The sequence below is a fragment of the Plectropomus leopardus genome, chromosome 6 (assembly GCF_026936395.1).
Source record: "Plectropomus leopardus strain MGB_pleo_1.0 chromosome 6, ASM2693639v1, whole genome shotgun sequence".
Classification (NCBI taxonomy): Eukaryota; Metazoa; Chordata; class Actinopteri; order Perciformes; family Serranidae; genus Plectropomus; species Plectropomus leopardus.
Genome location: NC_142181.1, coordinates 4115995 through 4138514, shown reverse-complemented (window position 1 = coordinate 4138514; position 22520 = coordinate 4115995). Strand labels below are relative to the sequence as shown.

At 40.3% G+C, this 22520-nt stretch overlaps 1 protein-coding gene across 2 annotated transcripts in view; it reads left to right on the top strand.

Moving 5' to 3' along the window:
* Positions 1-5923: 5923 nt before the first annotated feature.
* The window catches only part of phldb1b (pleckstrin homology-like domain, family B, member 1b), a 140248-nt gene continuing 123651 nt past the window's right edge, over positions 5924-22520 (top strand). Inside the window, exon 1 of one of the 2 annotated variants that reach the window (XM_088078519.1) lies at positions 5924-6184. The gene's annotated coding sequence lies outside the window, so the exon portion shown is untranslated. Of the gene's footprint in view, positions 6185-11906; positions 12055-22520 lie in introns of those variants that run through there. The other variant, XM_088078520.1, reaches the window with a different exon arrangement.

Below are 22520 nucleotides of genomic sequence, written 5' to 3'. Positions count from 1 at the left end.
CCCCTCTGCCGGCCCTGAATCGCTTGGTAATTGAATTTCCATCCCGCGCAGATACGTCCAAGCTTTTTGTTCCCTGAGTGAGATACTCCAATCATCTCAGAGGATCAAGTCAGCGCCCATCGAGGCCTTTGATGTTCATAATGAGCGCTTCCCTCAGCTCAGCCCCGCAGCGCTGTACTGTATGTTTCTATAAAGGCGTTAGGATTTGAATGGGTGCGTGGGTGCTGGTGTGGTGCAGGGGAGGAGGGGAGCAGAACCAAATATGCTTTTCATTAAAGATGAAAGGAGAGAGAGCTTTTACTGTCTCTGACGTCTGTTTATGCTAAGTGTGAGGGTGTGTGTGTGTGTGTGTGTGTTCACATAAAAGAGAAATTTGCCTTTGACCCCCAGTGATTTGGTTTCACCTGGAGGCTCGTCCGTGCAGTGTGACTGCAACTGCATGTCTGCTGCCTTTTTACTGCATCCATAACAAGGATGTGAGGCTCAGTGCCATGTCATCGCTCCATCCACACAGATATTTAACAGGAAAGACAATCTTCTGTGCACGTTTCTTGGTAGATTCACAGTCCAATAATAACCCTTTCAAGCATATGCAAATTGGCTTGTTTTCTTAAACAAGTAAATTTATAAGACATGACCCAAAAATTAGCAAGAAATTAGTAGAAAAGAAAAGAAAAAAAGAAAAACTAACTAAACATAATTTTAATAAATAATTAAGAGAATTATGTATATTTAGTTTTCTGGATATTTTCCCCTTGTTTTTGGTAGTATCTCATTATCTCCCCACACTGATTGTCAGATTAATTCCTTGTCACCTTTTAATTGTTTTTTACAGATAATTTGACATTTCTTGCCAAGTTGCTTATTATGTTTTTGCCGTTTTTGGAAAGAAATCAACCATTTCTTTTAGGTTTCAAAGGTTTTAATGCAAGCAAAAGGTGTCTGAACAAGCAGAAAAATAATTGAAAATATGAAAAACAAAGGAACAATCAATCAAACAAAACCAAGAAAATTACCCAGTGAAAGTGCAAAAAATTAAGAAAATCTATTTTCCTTTTTTCTGTGGCTTAATTTTAAATATATGAAATATATATTTAAGAGAATTCTATATAGTTTTCTGGACATTTCCGCTTGTTTTTGATTAAATATAATTTTTTTTATTTTATTTTTTTATTTTTGCAGTTAGCTTGACATTTCTTGTCAGGCTGCTCATTGTGTTTTCTGCCCTTTTTTTTTCTTTTGGGTTTCAAAGCTTTTAATGCTAGTAAAAGGCACCTGAATGCACCACAAGAAACCTGATATTGATCCACATGTTTAAGGTGCAGTCAGTAATTGCAATCCCACTCTACTCCCACTAGACGTTTTGTCAAACTCAGTAAAGATCTCCTTATAGTCCCATAGCTGTCCTTTCTGTGTGCGCTGAAAACAAGAAAAATCCTGTGTTCATTTATAGCCTCTCACTCTGTAAATGGGAAACTAATAAAGTGACCCAGACGCACAGCACCCGTCCAGCCAGTCAGCAGCAGGGGGCATCGGTGCTCACGCTCAGGACAGGGGAAAGACTGTGGATGTATATAGAGAGAGGCAGGAAGCAGACGGATGGTAAATGTAGCACATGCAAACGTGCTGAGTGTGCAATATCAACTATCTTTCTGCAGAATCGCTGACTCCACATTTAAAACAGCTCGAGGCGATCTTGTACATATTCAGCTCAGACAGAGAACTGTGTTACGTTTTTTTCATCCTGAGCTTCCAAGTACAAATCCAGTGATGTGATGTGTGTGTGCTCAGAGTGTGAGAGTAATGGAATACAAGTAACTGAGTTATATATTTAAAATACAAAACACTTGTAACCTTTTTAAGTTACAGTTTATATTGGTGGTATTCTTGGTGCGATTGCTTGTCTGTAAAAATGGATGACTTTACTTTATTTGTTTGGTTTTGTTTGCTTTAACAGATATTTTTAAAAAAGGGCGCCATATGGGGAGAAAATTTAGGATAATTCCAAGGGCTTATGACTGCTGGGGGTAGGATGCACATAAAGCATCCATGTTTTCACAGATATGTAAACTCTTAAGTGCAGCTTGACTGGTGCACATAGAGCTGTATGGCGGCATTTCTGTTTTTATTATATTTTTTTTGTTTTTTGCAAAAAAGGTCTGATAAATGAACTGTATGCCACCAGTAAGTAGCAAACATGTTGTTTTTCCCACAGAGGGGTGAGCTGACTACTAACAGCTAATACAAATGTTTAGTGAAGAAGGAATATGTACAAACTGATGTTATGGGAAGAACTGGAGGAATAAAAGTCCTTTAAGCTTGAGAACAGCCTGTCATGCATATTTGCTGAGCAGTTGAAAATGCGGGTAGGTGTTCATGGTGGGAGGTAAATTGAGAATGAGCAAGAAAGGGAGTTTTGAAAGCCTCTCAGTGGTGATTAACACTCCTATCAGCCCACATTGATATACCACAGTTATGTTCTGTGCAACTCAAAGTGTCTGCAGAGGCGATTTCCGACCAGCTGCTGTAACTGACATCAGAGTTTGAAGACGTCTCATTCAGTTCGGTTGGGATGTTTTTTCTCTGTAGCAGTGCAGCTGTGTGATTTAGGCCAACATATGATGAGTGTACTTCATATAAATCATGATAAATCCCATCCAGCCGTACAGGAATGTTAGGCATGTGCAGTTTGTCGTATCATTCAAAATGAAGCTTTTCCACACCGGGATATGCAGGCTTGTGCTGAACAATAGAAACACACCGATGCACGCTGTGGTTTCAGCAGGAATTTGGGCTCAGTGATATCACAGTGGAGACGCTGGTTCGATGACCAGTTTGGCCAGAGAGGAACCAGCAGCTATTCAGATGACAGTCTGCTGTGGTTCTGCTAACCTCAGCTGTACCGGAGACTTTGAAAAACAGAGACACAGCTTTACTTTTCCATGTAAAAAAAACAGTCTGACAGAATGATTTCATTTCTGTGCAGCATAACTCTGCATTACAGCAAACATCACTCAGACATCATTCTCTGGTACACTGTGGCTGTAAATATCCGTATTTGTGCAACCTTAGTCTGGACATTTGTTTTCTTTTTATGATGACTTGTTCTCGTGTAGAGCCAACATAGTGGTCTGTAGGCGGGTTTCCATTGAACCTCAAATTGAAACTGAATATAAAATATGCCTAATGGAAACACGTCCATTTTGAAAAAGCTCCCGTTTATCGAAAAAAGTTTTTACGCTCACATGAGGTGGAATTTCAGGGGATCTGAAAAAGCCATATTTCACAACACTGCAATGGAAACACTTTTTTGGCTTTTATAGATCACATGATGCTATGACTATGCTTGTCGGTGGGAACTGGCTCCCTCATGATGCAGCAGACCTCCATGCGTTAAAACCTGTAATATTCTCTGGCAACAACATGAAGGAACAAGAGCCATAATTGAATTTTTTTGTCGTGTATGTTGTCAGGACTCTTGTCATCAAAACACCAAATGCCTGTGCTTGTTAGGGTTGCGTTGATTCTGGTGCTGTTATTCCAGCAGTTTGTAGGCACCAAAAATGGGTGTTTTTTGGCAACCTGTCGCTGTTTTCTTGCATTTTCTTTTAGGGCACCAAACATGGATGTTTTTTACCAAGCTGTCGCTGTTTTCCAGCACTTTTCTCTGCACCAAATGTGGGTGTTTAGTAGTGACCTGTCACTATTTGTGCATCAGCTTCCTAGACATAAAACATCTGCGTTTTGTAGTGACCTGTGCTGTTTTAACAGCGGCTTTCTAAGCACCAAACTGTGGTTTACTGTAGTTACCTGTCACTGTTTTTCCAGTGGCTTTTTGGGCACCAAACATAGTGTGATTTGTGGCAACTTGTTGCTGTCTTTCCAGCACCTCTGTCGGCGCTGAATGGTAGTGTTTAGTACCAACCCATCACTGTTTTTGCAGCAGTTTTCTAGACACCAAACATCTGCATTTTGGGATTTTTATAGCACCCATTGCTGTTTTTCCAGCAGTTTTATAGGCACCAAATGTTGGTGTTTTCCGGCAATCCCTCGCTGACTTTCAGCTGATTTCGAGGCACGAAACTATGGTGTGTTGTAGTTACCTGTGACTGCTTTTCCAGCTGCATTTTTGGGCACCAAATATGGGTGTCTTGTAGCAACTTGTTACTGTTTTTCGAGCCCCTTTCTCTGCACCAAATTTAGGTGTTTAGTAGCGACCTGTTGCTATTTTGCAGCAGATTTTTAGACACCAAACATCTTCGTTTTGTAGTGACCTGTGTAGTTTTTACAGCGGCTTTCTCAGCACCAAACATAGCTGTTTTGGAGCAACCCGTCGCTGTTTTTCCAGCGGATTTTTAGGCACCAAACATGACTGTTTTGCAATGATCCACAGCTGTCTTTCAGCAGCTTTCTAGGCATCACACTATGGTGTTTTGCAGCTACTGGTCACTGTTTTTTTTCCAGTGGCATTTTTGGGCACCAGACATGGTTGTCTTGTAGAGACAGATTACTGTCTCTGCAGCAGGGATAGTAGCATGAAAAGCAGTGGGTTTTTTTTGTTTCTTTTTACCTAGGTATTGATGCATTTCCAGCAGGGATTGTGTCTCCAAAACCAGTGGTTCTAAGCTAAAACATAATCTTTCCTTAACCACAACCCAGTGAGTTTTCTGCCTTAAATTAACCACGTTAATCACGGTGTGGTTAACAGCTATGTTGAAGCTGCAACATATCAACTACATAATAACTTGCAAATGCGACATTTCTATGGTTTGCTGAAACATACAAGTCCATCTTTTCTTTTCTAGTGATTGGCTTGATTAGAAATAGCTGCTTTGTTTGATCTAATTTTGAATAATTTCTTTTGAATTACCATTTAATTACATAACATCTTTCATCATTTTGGACCCCAAAAGGAACAGGAATCCAATAAAATAAACACATGTGTAAAAGAATCTTAAAATATGTGCTTAAAAACTGTTAAAGACCGTATTAATGGGTAGAAGTGTTCATTATTGGCTTAGATGGTAGGCAGATTATACAGTTACTTGAGCCAGTGGTGGCACACATCCTGGCATTACGCAGCCTGTTAGCTTTCACTGAGGCCAGAGGAAACCTTTGCCACGGACAGAGCCTCACACACATTAGCAGATCTCACTCGTGGCATGAGTGTAGATGAAGTCATGTTTTTTCCAGCTCTTAGAGCTCAACATTTTTCACACACCAACAGACCATTTACATTTGTTTTTTGACTATCTGTATCTTTTCAGATTCCATTAAGGACGTACAGATGTTATGGTATAATTTAGCCGCTAACTGTCTTTGTCTTGTGCAGACAGTTGTAGAAATTAACACCAAATTCAAACACTGGATGAAATGTCTTTAAGTGATAGAGAGGAAAAAATGAGACATTTTATTTAGAATATAGCGGCGCATAATAGACCGAGGAGAGGTGAACATGTGGGGAAATGTGGCTCAGAGTAACAGTAGGTCCAGTGTGAGAGAAAAAATGGCCAGTTGCCCCCTCGCTGTGCTCCACTCTCTTTCACCACCTTGTTTACCTACGAGTCCCGTTTAAGGTGAACATTTCTGCAGGTTTTCATGAACAACACAGCGTGTCTTTATCCGAAAGAATGAGCGCCTTGTGCCCACGTGTTGGGGCGAGGCTGACCGGACAGGAAAGCCCAGAGAGAGACAGAGAGAGAGAGAGAGTGTGTGTGTGTGTGTGTGTGTGTGTGTGTGCGTGCGTGCATGCGTGCGTGTGTGTGTGTGTGGAGAGAGAGAGAGATTGAAAGCGTGAGCATGTTAGTCAAGGGAGAGTGAGAGGGAGGGGCCCAGCAGCAGCCAGACAGTGTGTGTCAGCAGCCACATGGCTTTAGCTCAGTGTGTGTTATGACAGTGACAGACAGTGTGTGTGTGTGTGTGTGTGTGTGTGTGTGTTTGGCGAGAGAGTGAGAGACCCTGACAACACGAGAGCGAGAGAGAGAGTGGGGACAAAACAAAGAAAGGAGCTTCCTCTTTGGATACCAGTCAGAGTTTTGTCTCTTTCTTTGTGTTTTGGAGTTTTTTGACACCGGCAGCAGTTTACGCTCCCGTTCTGACTTTATGAGCAGCAGCAGCGTGTTTGTTTAGTCCTGTGGTGTTACTGGACCACCGCACCCAACACACACAGCCTCCACTCCGTCAGGTAAAGTTAAAGCTTCACGTATTTAAGATAACAGACCGACTTTTCTTTTTATGTTGTTTTCAAGAAGCTCTGTGTGTGTGTGTGTGTGTGTGTGTGTGTGTGTGTGTGCACGTGCACGTGTGCACATGTGTGTGAAAAGTGCAAGTGTCAGACAGCCAGCAGGCTTGATTATAAAGCTTCTGTAACATCTTCTTTTAATCTTTTTTTGGTTAACACTTAGAGTACAGTGTGATTCAAAGCAGTGAAATTCTTATATCACGCTGTAATCATATTCATTTTCATGCACATGTAGTATAGAAGCTGCTGATGATGTCAGAAAGAAGTACATGACACAAAATATCCCTGATGATTTGGTGAAAACACTATAAAATTTGCATATTTGAAGTATAATAACTTCACAATTGTTACAGTAACTAATGATTTATAAGAGTTAACACTTATTTTTAAGTTATGATGTAGTTATAACATGACAAAATGGCTTGTATAAGAGAAATTATTGTTTTTTTTAGCCAAGTTAGAGTGACATTTTGTGATGTTTCTAGTGACACAGTCTGATAACTATGAGCAGTACTATCAGTGTCTAAATAAGTGATGTTAGCAAATGATGTAATTCCCAAAGGGTTGTCATGAACTTAGGGTTGTCTGTGTTGATTAAAGGACATATAGGGCAGTTTTCCATGTTCAGAATAACCATGGGTGTTTTATGTTTTTACTATGATAATCCACTAATGCATTATTATGATAATCCAAGAATGCAGTCTGCAAAAAAACTTGGAGTCAAACCTGATTAATGACCTTCTGTTACCACTGCATTCATCGAAATGGCTCAATAGAAGGTTAACATTGTCTTTGTCCAGTGTGGGATCTTTGGGATGTTTCCTTGTCTGGAAGTTGAGTGTGTCCTTTGCTTATCAGCAGCAGACACAGCGAGTCTAGCTGAGCTTGTCAGGTGGAGTCTGCTAACTGTAAAGCCTGAGACAGTTGGCTGGCCAGCATGTTGGATCACATACTGAGCGAGATAAGTTAGTTTATATATCAGCCACAACAAAGTCGCTACGGCTGGTGTTGGTTTCACTTTGTGAGTCTGTGTTTGTGTGTGTCATCTTGGCAAAATGTAGTCCTGGTCACACCTTTTGTGGTGGTAACCACCTCAGAAACTATGTGTGATACGGCAGGTATTATATGTCTGTCTTTCTGACAGATTTTTGCCAGTGTGATAACTAAAAGATGGAGTCATGAAACTTTACAGTTTTGTAGTCGAGATAAAAATGAAGGTCAAGTTCAAAGATGGGTTTGGTCAGGCACGGGGTTCAGAAGTAGGGGGATAGGAAGTAAGGAGGAGGCCATTGGCTGCCTACTTTAGGCCCCTGGCCCACGTTCGTTTGTCATACAAGGGAGACTTGTTAGTCATTTTTTAAACTTTGCATTTGTCCTTGATCCTGCTACATCTTTGGAGTTGAAGGATAAGTTGATTACAATCAGCAGCTACTATGAAAAATTCCATCCTGTTGCTTGAGCATGTTGCTGCTGATGACAATATTCAATTCCTGCAGGGCATTTTTTGAATTTGTATCGGAGTCTTCTGTCCTTTTGGCTCTGAACAAGGTCTGCTCATGCAGTGCAGTAGCTTTATCAGGGATTGTAGGGGTTAACCATGCCTCTGTGAAGATGTGTGCTGAGCAGACTCTGATCTCCTGTAGCTGAGTGAGCCTTAATCACATCTAATCCACTTTATTCTCCTGCGACCAGACATTAGCCAGAAGAAGGCTTGGTTAAGGAACAGCTCTTGGTCCAAGTTGGGTCAGCCTCGCCCTGATGTCGGCTCTCCTCCCTCTCTTTGTCTGGTGCTTTTGGTTTCGTTTCTTACCTCTGGTCGGACTGGCTGCTCTGCATGCAGTTGGTGAAGGTCCTCAAGTCTTTTGCTGCATTCAGTCCAAACCCCACGTAACTTTCCCCGATATTGATAAGTGCTTCTCTATCATTGAAAAGTCGTGCTTCAGCAGAAGGGGCCATGGAGTCAAACAAACAGAAAAATATAGCAAAAAAGTAGCAAGGATTTGAGGAGCTACTGGCTGCTGCAGCTACATTCACAGCTGTGGTCATAGCAACATTGTCGCAGATCATTGTATTGTGGTTTGACTCATCCAGCATGTTCTCATTTTAAAGTTGTCAAATATTGCTGCTTTGACAGTGCTTACGGCATACGATCCCGATGCCAAAGCCACCTTTTGTGTCCACACTGTATGCACCTGAACGGCATTAGCTGAGACTGTGGCCAAACTGAATCAGTTGCGTTGTATATTTTGTCAAAAAACACTCCACAGTCAGTCATGCAGTATGAGTTTAATCCCATCAACTATCATCAATTGCTTTAACCTGGAATGACCAGATCGACAGTGTTGCTGTACCTGAGTAAAGACGTTAGAGACGGAGAGTAAAACAGCAAAGCCTGGGCCTGAGAGAGAGGCAGAGCTCTCTCACTGCCACATTAGCCTCTCGGTCTTCCCACCCTTCTGAAACACTAGCTGCTTTATAGGCCGAGTGCGAAAGAGACCCATACAGGGATCGTTGTTGTTTGAACCTCCCGACCAAAGCAGAGCTGGGCCACATTTTTTGGGCGCCTGGCAGAGAAAACGGCTGTGCAGAGTTCCCAGACCACAGCAACTCTCCAGCTAGTGATAATAAATCCTTTGTTATGTGAACTCATTCTGTTGAGAGCATAATCAGGCCAGCACAGAAGCACTCTATCTACCCCCTCCGTCACCCTCAACCCCAAACCCAGCATCCATCCAGCCCCTTTCTGCCCCCCAGCCCTCCTGTGTTGGGTCTTAATGCCTCCTCTGGGTGCTCCGGGTGTCCCACTTCTGCTGTCAGCGATATGGGTGACCTTGAATGTGATCTGGCAGTGGTGTTATTTTCCTGGAGAGAGCCAGCCTTGTAGGATGTTCACCAGCAGAGGACTGTAATAAGCTTGTAATTTCAGTGCATCATGGCTGCTTAGTGTAAGAGCCATGGGAAATGAGTGCATTTATGGAGGAAAAATTAGCAAATGTTGGCAGTTGTTGGATATAAATTTGGAGTAGGAGTCTGAGCATCATTACATGCAGACAATTTGCATCAAAACCACTCAATTACAACATCAGGGTCTGGGTGGTGATTATTTATCAGTGCGGAGCAGTTTTAGTGGTGATTGACCTCCGTGTGTAAGCTCAAGTGGGTGTGTGCTTCTGATTGGTTCGTGTCCGTTCATGTAACGTGACACCATTTGACTGTATTCAGCAAAAACCGAAGGCGTGGTGAAGGATGAATCTCTGCAGTGAGCTGCAGAATTAACAATAATTGGCCTGATGGGTGTGCTATTATTAAAGTGAAAAAAGAAAAAGAAAATCTCAGATAAAAGAGATCCAACGTAGAGGAAACCTTGGGGGATGATCCCCTTTGATGATGCATGTTGTAATTTAAAAGAACACATTCATTGACCTGATGAAGTTGCTCCGTATCAGTCATTAGATAGGCTTTCAAGTTCAATTTCAAATGATGAAATAGTAATAATAACTGAAAAAATATTGCATCCATTTTGTTTTAGTTAAATTTTCAGTTTTCTTATCAACCCACATAAATTTTATATTGCACACATCACTTTGGACAATGCAGTTAACCCTTTAATGCCTCAGCAAATTGGCTGAATCTCTTGTCAAGACATGGGAAGAGAGGCATGAGCAATTTAACAAGAAATTAAGAAATTGCAAGAAATTATTAAAGGTTACGTGATTATAAAGTCATAGGAGAATTAATTGAAAATAAGAAAAAAAATCAAGAAAATGACAAGGAAATGCTAGTAAATAATAATGTTTTAATTTTTTTCTGTAACATAATTTGAAAAGCATAATTAAGATAATTATATATGAAGTTTTCTGGACATTTTGCTCACTATGAAGGAGGTCTGCTCTGCAAAGTCTCAGCTGTTTGCTGTCCTGCAAAGCAAACTGGCCCAAACTATCCAACTCCTACTAATACACAAGCTGTAATAAAGTGGAGTTATCCAAAAAATATCCCCAAAAAATGTAAAAAAAAAAAAAAAAAATCTGAATCTTACTGTGTGGGGATGATGCAGTTAGGACAAGCTCCCCATCGGGACAGCAGAGGTTACTATAGGTCATGACATATTGCTTACTTCACTGTGTTATTCACAGAAACAGCTGTACCATCTACAGTCTGCTGCCTCTGCAACAGCTGCAGCATGTACAGCTCTTACACACACACACACACACACACACACACACACACACACACAGGCAGCCAATCATAATGCATGTCATCTGCAGACTGGGATATGACCTCTGCAGATTTCTCTCCCTTTCTTTTGCCTCCCCCATCATTTCCTCCCTTCATTGTCTTTGTCTTTTATGTGCTGCATGCCTTCAGGCCGGCAATTCATCCCAAAACAAAGACATAATCATTCTCAGACTGCTCACCTCACTTCACTCCACCTCGCTCTTTGAAAAGCTTTCCCTCTATCACGCTCTCGTGCTCACACTCCGACATAAAGGCCGTTTGAGACACTGGTGGCTTATAATATGACGTTTTACAAGTGACTGCAAGGAATAATGCTGCAGTCACTCACACACACACACACGCACATGTACACAAAAACAAATACACACAGTGTTTTCCCTGTGGAGTTGCCATGGTAACAAAGGATTTGGCAGAGGCAGCAGACTGGTAAAGGATGATCTCATGGTGTTTTGGCTGCTGCTCCTTGTGTTCACCTGGCCTATTTGGACACACACACACGCGCATGCACGCACGCACACACACACACACTCACTCACAAGGCTTACGGGTGTGTCATAAGCTATAAAAGAAATTTCAGTCATCCTTTCAGGGATATTACAAAATATAGCAAGACACACCCAAAAAAGAGCTTTGTGATATCAATAGCAAATGTGACTTTTTGAAAAATACTGGGGTTCAACCACGAAACACTGTAGATGCATTTTAGAAAAAAATAAGTGGCCGGGACATATAAAGACAAATAAGTATGGAAATATGATATGAAATCAACATAAGGCAAGCAAAAGTTATTCCTTTGCTTTTTGATAACAGATAAAAGAAATTTCAGGATAATTCCTTATTTTCCTCATTTGTTAAAACGAGTGCCATTTTTTTCTCAGTCAGTTCTTTTTCTGGGAAAAAACTTAAAATTATCCTAAAAAAAAAGAAGAAAAAAATATTTTTCACAGATAAAAAAAAAAAATAAAAAAAATTCGGATTTATTTTTTGTCATTTTTTTAATGAATGTGGAAAAAATTTAGAAAATGATCACGAGAAAAAAAATGCCTCTATGACTCAAAAACATTCAGTACATATAGGAATTATAACCCAACAGAAGAAAATGAAGTGAACTCCATCATATTAACCGGTGAACACAGAGAACGTGTGTGTTCGGTAATGACATTATGCCTGTTTTCCATAAGGAAGTACAGTAAGTGTTTCCAGAAGCTGTTGAATGTCCTCTCAGTGTAATGAGGCTGAATGACAGGACAATACAAAGAGACACAGAGGGCTGTTTGGCTGTCTGTGAGCATGTCTGCTCTTTGGATCAGTTTCCATGACTCAAAGGGATATCCCACGCTGCCTCCAGCGTCCCCTCCTCTCCCCTTCATTTCCCTTCCCTCCCCTGTCTCCACCTCCTCCCTGTCACTCCCTTCTTTCATAGTGTACCACCAACAATGTTCAATCCTACATATGACTGAGCGGGGTGGATTTTGGAAGTATTAGTAAAGGGACCCTCGATGGATTTTGCAGCTTACTTTTGGATGAGTTGATAGTTGCGAAGGAGAGCATCAAGCTGAATAAGAGAGAGGAGGGTGAGTGACACCGTGAATATGTGTGTGTGTGTGTGTGTGTGTGTGTGTGACTGCTGTATATAGCGTTGAAGTTGAAGCTCCTCCTTCAGGAGCCCTGAGAGAAACACGCTGCCTGTTTGTTTTGGGGACAGATAGGATGATGTTGGCTCATTAGTGAACCTGTTTTACACTGGTGGCATCTGTTGGTTAAACTTGTTTATTGGCAGGTTAATACATGAGGTTCTGTTAACGCTGGTCAAGTCAGATCTGACATGATGTGGTTTGATTTATTTCATATTTATTATTGAATTAATCAGTATTGTGCCAGTTGCCTTTCGGGAACTTTTAATCCGAAGTACCTCTAATGCACAACAACAAGCACTGATGTGTTTATGTAGAGAGTGGAGTAATTTAGTTTTTTAAGGAAACTAATGAGACTCAGTACGTTTACGTGCACAGTTTAGTTGAGCTACGGTTATGGATCGATTAGGCCATTTAATGGGACTGTTATCCTTGTCCCAGTACACCAGCACTGGGGGAGAATTGATTTATTGATTTCAGTGATATATGATACGAGATATGCCCTCTTTCAGCTCGTAGACCAGACATCACCAACTGGTGGACCGTGGTCCGGATCTGGAACAAAACTTCGTCCTGTCCGGACCCGTGGTCAAGTTGTAACGAAATGTAAGAATGAGAACAATATTTTTTAAGGAGTAGTGCTGGGCACATAATTGAAAACAACATTCAGAAATTATTGTGTTAATCCCACTAAAATGGATTTTTAAAATACTTGTAAACATGTTAGTCCGACTGAAATTGGACTAAATCGAATTTCTCAAACTTGGACTAATATCTAGAACATTCGAGCTATTCTGTCATATAAACACCTTAGTCGGACTTTAAGTGGACTAGATGTTCGGCTCGTCATCATTGTGTCGGCCTCCCTCCGTGGTTAGCAATAGGGACTGTTCTTCACTTCTGAAGGGAAAAGGGGTGCTGCAATAAATCTGAGCACTGGCGAGGGACTTGTGTTTTTAATTTTGGTTTAGGTGAGGGACATACAACTTAAAAAATTATTATCTCACATTTATTTTGAATAAAGCCTCCTCTCCTCTGATAAATAAAGTACAGTCCCTCAACACTGTCACAGAAGCTAAGTGATGTACTGCTGTGGACAGGGCCACAGCAAAACATACTTTAGCCACCTAAAAACATCATATCTGCTTAAGTGTACATATATTTAAATATTAAGTAGACAAGTGGCCCTGAAAAAACAGTATTGGTCAAAATATAATGCAGATATCTGCTTATAGAGATTAGCTGAAATGACCAGTGGACAAAAGAGGAAATTTTGTCTCCGATATCCTCTGGCTACACCAGATCAGCCCAAATTATTGTCCCTCATTGTCGTCAGATGATAGCCAATTGGTGCCAAGATTGTGTTGAAGATAACAAGCCACTTCAATTGACAAACAATTGCATAACTGACAAAATATTAGAAATGTGCACAGTGCACAGCTTTGAAATATATCCACTGTTTGATAAAAGCCCAGTTTTGGTCCCAAATATATCGGTCCAACCCTCACACACACACACACACAGTCCTGTCTCTGGTGCGTTGTGGTCGTGCAGCCTCAGTGTGGGTCTTGTAGTCCAGTATGCAGCAGCAGGCCAGCAGCGCTCCCACTCCTCCTCCAGAGGATTACTGCTGTTGAAAGAGTCTCTTTGTCCCCGTAAGGCTAGAATGCCCGTCCAGCTCCACGTCTTTGGGAAAACTGAGCCAAAAGTCAACGGAGCCACTGAGCAATGGATTACCTCTGGAATACCAGATTCCCAGTCACCCACTTCCAGTGATTTCACTGTTCAGTCACCCTGCTCAAGGGGGAGGTAAAACACGACAGTTCTCTCACTGTCCCAGGTGTTTTTGTCTTCAGGTCTTCGTGAAGGTTGAAAATCAAATCAGTGTTTTGCTGGTCGGTCTACTTGTGAGTGGGCAGATATTCTTTCTATATTTGTCACTGAAAGTACAGAAATACACATATAACTTGTTAGGTCAAACTACATTCCTGGAGGGATGTTTTAAAGTCTTTGTTCTGGTTTACAGCTTGCCCCCCCGATGACCATTTGTATACCACTTACTCACATGTGTTGCATTGAATTCACGAAGAAAACTTTCTCTTGCATGCCTCTGTGGTGAACCGAGCATCCTAAAACTGAGAAAAATTCTAGTTGAACTGAAGTCATAGGGGTGAGTGTTAAACAACAGCAAAGCTATATTAAAACATCAGTTTAGAAACTCTCACACGACTCATGCAGTATAATCCAAGTCTCATTTATCCAGTTTAATGCTTAGTACTTTACAAACACAGACCTTCCCAACAGGCGAGAGCACAGGCAGCCTCCATGGCAGCGGCTGTCCCCGCTGTCGTGTTGTGCCACACAGTGCTCTCGCCTGTTTTATGGTTTGCTGGCAAAATTTTTATTTCTGTAATATAATATCCCCATTCTCATAAAAATATGACTTTATTCTCGGAAAATTCTGACTTTTTTTCTCATAAATTTACGACTTCATTATTGTAATATTACAACTTTATTCTCATAAAATTCTTACTCTTTTCCCATAAAATTACGACTTTTTTTCTTGTAAAATTCTGACTTTATTTCATAATATTACGACTTTATTCTCATAAAATTGCAGTCTTTTTCCTGGTAAACAGTGACTTCATTCTCGTAATATTATGACTCTTTTTCTCACAATACTACGACTTTATTTTCGAAATGATTTTATTCTCATAATATCATGACTTTTTTTTCTTTAACGTGGCCCTAATCCTCCGGCGTACTTCCACAAAACACGGCAGTTTGTTTTCAGTATTCTCGTAAAATTACGACCCACGGGGGGAGATTTGATACTCACTCTGGACTTTGAGTGGTGTAAACCTTTCACAGCTAACTTACTGCAAGTGGAAATAATGAGCTAATGCAATATATCTGCAACTGGAGTAGGGAGGTGGTGCTGAATCAAATTTTTAATAATTTACTGTAACAGAGGCGTGCCTTTTATAAGTAAAAAAATTATATTTTACAACTGTTTCCACCCCTGCTCCTGAGTAAAGAGGCAGCCAGAGAAACACTGAGTCATCTCCGCCTGTGGCTGCAGCTCGGGGTCTTAGTCAAAGTTGCCACTTTGCTGGATAACAGTGGTTTGGATACTGACAACAAGTCGTGGAAGCTCTGAGGTATAATTTCTGCTGTCACTGGAGACAATAATCTGATAATGACAGGCTCTGTGATCCTCTGAACTGCTGCGCTGCAGTTTCACACATCTCTGTTGGCAGTGATTTCTCAGCTTTGATGACAAACACGCCCCAACATATAGGTTTTTGTGTTGTGTTATTTGCTCGTTTTACCTCTGTATTTATGCCATGGCCTGTATTCATGTGTGGAAAGTCACCTGAGGATCATTTTTCAGTCAAAGGTAGTCGTCATTGAGGAAGGAGAGAGGTATATTCATTCACTCTGTTCACCTATTTTTCCCCATTCAGTCCTTGGATTCATTTCTGTAACCTCTTATCTCCTGCCACTCTAGTGTGTACGTTATATTTGTGTGTAGAATTGTGCACGTGTGTGTTCACACCGCTTTGTGTTGGTACAGACACGGTTGGGGCAGCTGGTGTGTTTAGCTGCCGGCTGATGATGGCGTGTCTCCAATGCTTAGCGTTTCGTGCCAGAATAATGAATCAGTGTTTACTCATGCTATCAGGCTACGAGGGACACACTGGTATCGTACTGAGCATACATTTGCATTTTAATGTGTGGTGGTTAGGCTCAGTTTTATCTGTGGAAAAATACTACACTGCGTAGAGGTAATCATTCAAATGTGATTCATTGATCAAACTGATATATTTGAATGACCTTTTTAAAAAGGTCTGAATAATGTCTTTATGCATCCCTGGTTTTGCACAGTTTAAATGTCAGCAAATAATTCACTGATTGGAACAAGACCATGCTGACAGGCTGATCCAAACCAAATCTCATATAAAAACAGAGTGTAGCCCAAAAGAAACCATTTTCTGCACCAAATATCTCATCGCCAGGGAGCTTTTTTAGCCAGATTAGGCTTTGCTTGAGACAGTCCTTTCACAAAAACACTGAAACAGCAACTTCCCTATTTTATACCAAAACAAACGCTGCAAAACAAATGCTCCATTACTGAATTAATGAGTTATAAAAGTGGTTTCCATCTTTTTAATACTGTACATGTTTTTATTATAAGGTGTTGCAACATTACAGCAGCTGGTATTGGTTTCATTTTGTGAGTCTGTGTGTGTGCAATCATGGCAAATGTGGTCCTGGCGACACCTGTTGTGGTAAGAACTACCACAGGAGCTGTTTTTAGTCCTTTGCCAGATTTTTATTTTATGCATATGCATAAAACAGCGCTGGACAGAACCAGTCACAGTGTTGTGGCTGGTGGACGGCTGGATGGCTCCTGCCTTTGTCACTTGACAACGTGGAATATCAGGAATGCCTGTTGGGTAAGCGGGCGGGTAGGTGGGTCCAGCAAACCCCGGACTTTTAATGCGGAAGTCAGGTGTTAGCTTTCTCTCTGAATGGAAATTACAAAAAAATTATTAAAAAATTATTAAAAAATTTAAAAAAAAATAAAATAAATTAAATTAAAAATTAGTAGAGTTTTATTTTTTAAAAAAAATTTCCAGAGAACTTTATCTTTAGTTATCATGATTACATATTTAAAACTAATTTACATATATATATATATATATATATATATATATATATATATATATATATATATATATATATATATAATTTTCTTATACTTTTTAATTAAATTTTTTTGCTAATTTCTGGGTCATTTCCTCTTAAGTTGCTCATTGCCTTCCTCCCATGGTTTTGAAAGAAATCAAGCCAATTTGACCAGTTTTTAAAGGGTTGAAAGATGTTGAGAGGGGTTATTAACTTTTCACCTCAGCAAGAAAGACAATATTATGAAAGATACTGAGAGAATGAGTTGAAATCAGCTGTACTCTTTTAAAATACATACGTAGATGAATACATGTTAGTGAGGAAAATAAATTTATTTTATACAAGTATGAAATTAAGGCAGCGGAAACCCTTTTTCCCAACAGTACCAGTTCCACCACTCAAAGAGCAAAACTAAATTGAAGAAGTCTGAGCAGATGTGATAATAACACAGCGGTCGTGTTCATAGCTGAGGTCAGTCTCGTCCCACAGCAGAGGTTAACCCTGACCTTGGCCCGTGTCACTAACAGGAAATGGGCCCTGGCTCGGCTCTCTGTACAGGAAGTCTACATATAGTGACACTCAGACTGCTGGATGAAGCGTCTCTGTATGTCATCTTCTTCCTCTGTCTGTCACACACTTCCTCCTGTTTCTCCCAGACTCTTTTTCTGCTTTTCTTTGAGTCTGGCCATGTGCCTGAGTACAAATGCATTGCTTACAGACAAAGGTTTGGCAGGAGATGTACGTGTAATCCCATATGCCAGTGTAATCTACATTATTTCAAATATGCAAATATATATTCCAGTTATATTTTTTCTTCCTCAGAGTAACTGGTCAGTTGGTTTGTGTTGAAACCTGGAACCACACCAGCTTTCACATGCATTTAAACCTTTAAAACCTGAGCAAATTGGTTTCTTTTGAAAACATGGATAAAAAGGCAATGAGCAACTTGCAAAGAGATGTCCCACATTAGGAACAGGTGTCAAGAAAATGGCCTGAAAATTAGTTTTAAAAAAGAGGCAGAGATAGATGGAAAAACGGTTGGAAGTTAATAAAGTTAATGATAATTTTTTAAAAAATAATTCTTTTTTTTTTTTTTTAACCTTTTTTGTTCTCATTTTTAGGTAATTTTCTTGTAATTTGTAACTTCTTGCCATGCTTTTGAAAGAAATCAAGCTGATTTTGCTCAGGTTTCCAGGGGTTTATTTTACCCTGCCTTTTTCTGACATTAATTATGTAAATTATTGACATTTAAAAGCATAAATATGACACAATTAAGATAACTATATCATCCTATAAGAGAAAAGAAAGCTTATTTTCTTTATCAATTACATTTTTTTAACCTTTCTTTACATTGTTTGATGGATTTGCAACAAGATGAACTGTAAAGACTCACAGAAGAGAAAGTTGTTGTTTTTGTCGCAGTTGTTTCTTGAAGCCGAGACGCCACAACTGAGGACGCCACCTAACCACAGCTATTCAGCATCGGCCCATGAAGCTCGTAAATGCCATGTTTAGGTTTGGATGCCTCCTCTGTGTGGGCACAGAGCAATGATGCTCGTGCAGTCTGCCATTATGTAGTAAAAAAATGTGGAAAAAGAGTCGAAGAACATGAATTGTCATACCTAAACTTCCATAAGTGGACTTCTTCCTGTGTCATTCATTGTGTTCACTAGGGCTGGGCGATATGGCCTAAAAATAAAATCTCTGATTTCTTACAAATGACAGAGAAATTACTCAAAACAAGTTTCGCTTTGATTTTAGCAATAAAAATGAGCAAAAGCAAACTGAAAAATGTAGTCAGTCAGTGTTGCATATTGCACAGTTTTGCAGTTTAACCGTAGAGTATTGAAAATGACCGATTCTGAAATGATACAACTGTCGTTCAGCGTTATTTCTTTGTTAAATAATGTTATTGGTCGTGTTTAAATGACTGAACTTAGGTCTGTTGTAGTGGAGTTAAATGACATCTCCAGCTCTCTGTGATCTTTTCACGTGTACGATTGTACAGACGAGGCAGGGCGGCTTTGTAGCACATACATGAGGGTTGATAGTTTTCAGCATGTGGATAAACCTGCAGGCTTTTCCACCATATTTAGGGGTATCGTATCTTTAGTGATATGCAGCGCGACCACATCGGTAATAGCTTTGCAGCGGGTCGCTTCCCTGTCATACAGGACACAACGAGAAAATTATTTCACTGATGTTGGCTTCTTTTCAGCTGGCTGTTTGTGGACTGACACGGTCTTGTTCATCTCGGAGTCAGACACTTTTCTCACACTCAGCTGCTGCCTCTGTTTGAGGTGTTGAAATAAATCCGTCATGCTGCTGCAGTTAGTTGCAACAACCTTTAAACAAACTTTGCAGCGGACTGTGGTTTGTTCGAGATCTGATGCTGCAAAACGACAGATGAGGCGGTGCTTTTTTTTGGGAAATGTACTCGTCATTGTCAGTATAGCTTGCTGTTATGTTGTCGTGTGTCTGTATCTCTAGGAGGGAAGCCAAGCCCCCAGGCAGTGCACCAGGCTCTGATGCAAATTTTACATAGTGGCCAAAAGTGGAATTACAGCATCCGGGTTGGTCTCATGATGCCAACAGGCCCAGAGAAACATTTCCCTACCGACGTCCATCGGGAAAGAGCCGTCTGTAAATCATCTTTTTTGAGCATCAAAACCCCCACGAAATGACTCATTTCACCATCTAGATTTAAGCCATTCAGTTTGATAACTTTGTGAAAGTCTAAAAGAGCCGCAAGATTAAACTGGAAGTCAGGCTCTGCCGCCGTAAGTCTCTAGTGCACATGCCTTATGGGCCAGTAGATCCGGGTATTTTATACCTGGAAAAATAGCTTTTTTTGCCTCATGAGCAGCTCTCATAGGAGTGAACGAGGCCCCACCTCTAACGCTGTATCCAGATTCTTAATACATCCATGAGGTAAATGCATGAGGGGAGGGCGCAGCCTAGCGGCTTATAAAACTTTCAGAGAAAATCTAGATTTTCATTTAAAAAAATCATCTTAAATAGATGTATCCCCCAGCCCTGGTATTCAGTGATAACTCTGATGTCACATGTCTGTCCTGATCTGGCCGAAACACTTTTGTCTCAGTTTAAGAAATATTTTGGCTGCTACAAATTGGCAACATTTGTAAATGAACAAATGTCTCACTCTGAGTGAAAGAATCTGTTGGTGGGCGTCTGAGGGGTTTGGAGCTGAGATCAGTTGAAGGCCGTCTGCTGGGATTGTCAGACTGTGGTTTCATACGTACATGTTGTGTTTGAGCTGTGCTGCCTCCTCCTCGCTGCCATAAATTCACTCTCAGCTTTGAGTCTGGCTGTGTGTTGAGTTTATGTTGTGGTTTCCAGATGTTTAATTATCTTGTCATTGTTGTTATCGTGTTTTACCAAAATCAGTTACCTCATCTCATGCCATTAGTTTCACACACTCAGCGTGTAAATGCAGCTGAAAGAAGCACTTACCCCAGAGGATTTTACAGCTGGAAAAGAGTGATTGTATGCTTAGTTGCGCCATCAGTAGCAACATTTTTAGACAGTTTACCTCTTGTGATTGGTGGAATTTTTACGCAGCATATGTTCGGCACGTCGTCGTGTTTGAAAAGGAGCCTATAGTGAATCCACCCTTCTTCCCACGGCACAACTTACTGCATATCTGTGGTTTGGTTCTAAAAACAGAATGTGTCATTTGGCTTTGGCTGCACGCTGAAGAGAAAAACAAAAGTAACACTGCAGCACACGGTGTCCCTGAAATGCCAAAAATTTTCAACTCTTTTTCTGTGCAGAACGCGCTGTGATACCACTGACACACACTTACTCTCAATCAATCAATCAATCGATCAGACTTTACTTGTATAGCACTTTTCATACAAGCAGACTGTAACCCAAAGTGCTTCACACAGTGAACGTAACCCCCCCAACACACACGCACACACACGTTCAAATACACACATGCATGAATAATTGCAGAATTGAGGAAGCGCTGCCATAAGTGAGGAAACACCAGAGGCAGAATAAACCTATGAAGAAAAGAAATAAAATAAAAAATACATCAAATAAGATAAAATACGTAAATAAATAATAATCAACAGGTAAAAAAGAAATAAACAGGTAAATAAATAATACACAGGTAAAGATACTGATGAAATGATAATAGTAATAATAAAAGATAAATAAGTAAAATACTCAAACTGTAGATAAGAGGCAAATGACAACATAACAGCACAAAGTAAAAAAAGTACATATGTTAAAATGATATGTAAAATATTAAAACTGTAAAACAGATTTAAAAATAACTAAATAAAATATAAAATAGAATAAATGTTCATAAAAAATAAAAAGTTCAGTTGAAAGCCAAACTAAACAGGTAGGTCTTGAGCTCTGTTGCACAACTCAAAAATAAACAAAAAAATGACCACGCATCAATCAACCCGTCCTTCAAGTTGTGTCTTTTGTCTGTCGCTCTGGTGTGTATAAATAAAACCCCAAAGTCAGCGAGAACGCAGGCAGAGAAAACTGTGAAAAAAGCTAAAGAAATGGAGGAATTAAGAGGAGATTAATAATGTGAAATAGACAGACACAGAGACATGTGGACGGATGTATGGGAAGATGTCCCTGCAGAAGGAGGATTACCCAACAGGCTTTATTATCACAAGTCAGGGGACCCGAGCAGAGCTGTGTGGACGAGATAGAAGCAAAACACACAGTATCAGCTCCTCTGCTGCTACTGTCTGTCCTAATACTCCTCCTCCATCATCCTGCTGTCTTCTCTCTGTCCCCTCCTCCCTTCATCCGCTCTCAGCTGATGAAGTAGAGGAACAGTCATCCTTCGCTGTTTGTTTTCCGTCTCAGTTGTTTCTGCCTCCTTGACACTGAAAAAAGGTCGTTGTTCACGTGGGTCCATGGCTCCGTTTGGACATGGTGTCAACATGTGTCCTCTGTGATCAGATCGTAGGTGGACAGCTCTAAATGCAGTTTTGGATGCAGCAAATGTGTCCTCAGTGTGTCTTGAGATCTCAGGGCTCAGACCACAGTTGGAGATAGTCTTGGTCTGTCTTTTTAAATATATGGACGCCTCAGTGAAATGAATCAGTCACTCTCATGTTCTGTGTAACAGTGCGCCAAATATTGATCCTTTTGGCAACTGCAGACCTGATTTTACTGGACGTGTCTTATACCCCAATTACATGACACAATACTCCTCTTTTTAAGAAAGATGTCGTAATAGCATCAGTTATATTAGAACAGAGGAGTATTTCTTCATTGAAAGAAGAGGCTGTAACCAAAGCTTTTCCCAATGAGAAAGATGTTTTCGCTCTTCTCTCGACTGGCCTGTGATTAGGGATCGACAGATACTGGTTTTTCAGGGTCGATACCGATTATTCAGAGTTTGTTTAAATGTTTTTAGCAAATGTTTAATCAAAACTGAAACTTTCAACATCACATACAGAAAGTTCCCAGCAACTTTTTTTTTATAAAGACAAGTGAAAATTTTAATTAAAAATGAATAAATAAAAACAGCATCCAGGGGTTTTACAAAGTAAAAAGTTCCTCCCATGCCGACACTTTCTTTATACTTTTTAATTAATTAATTGAATCAGCAATCATTCAAATAAAATGCAGATAATCGGCAAAATGCCAAATATTGGCCCCAATAATCAGGCCAATAATCTGTCGACCCCTGCCTGTGATAGATGGTTCATCCC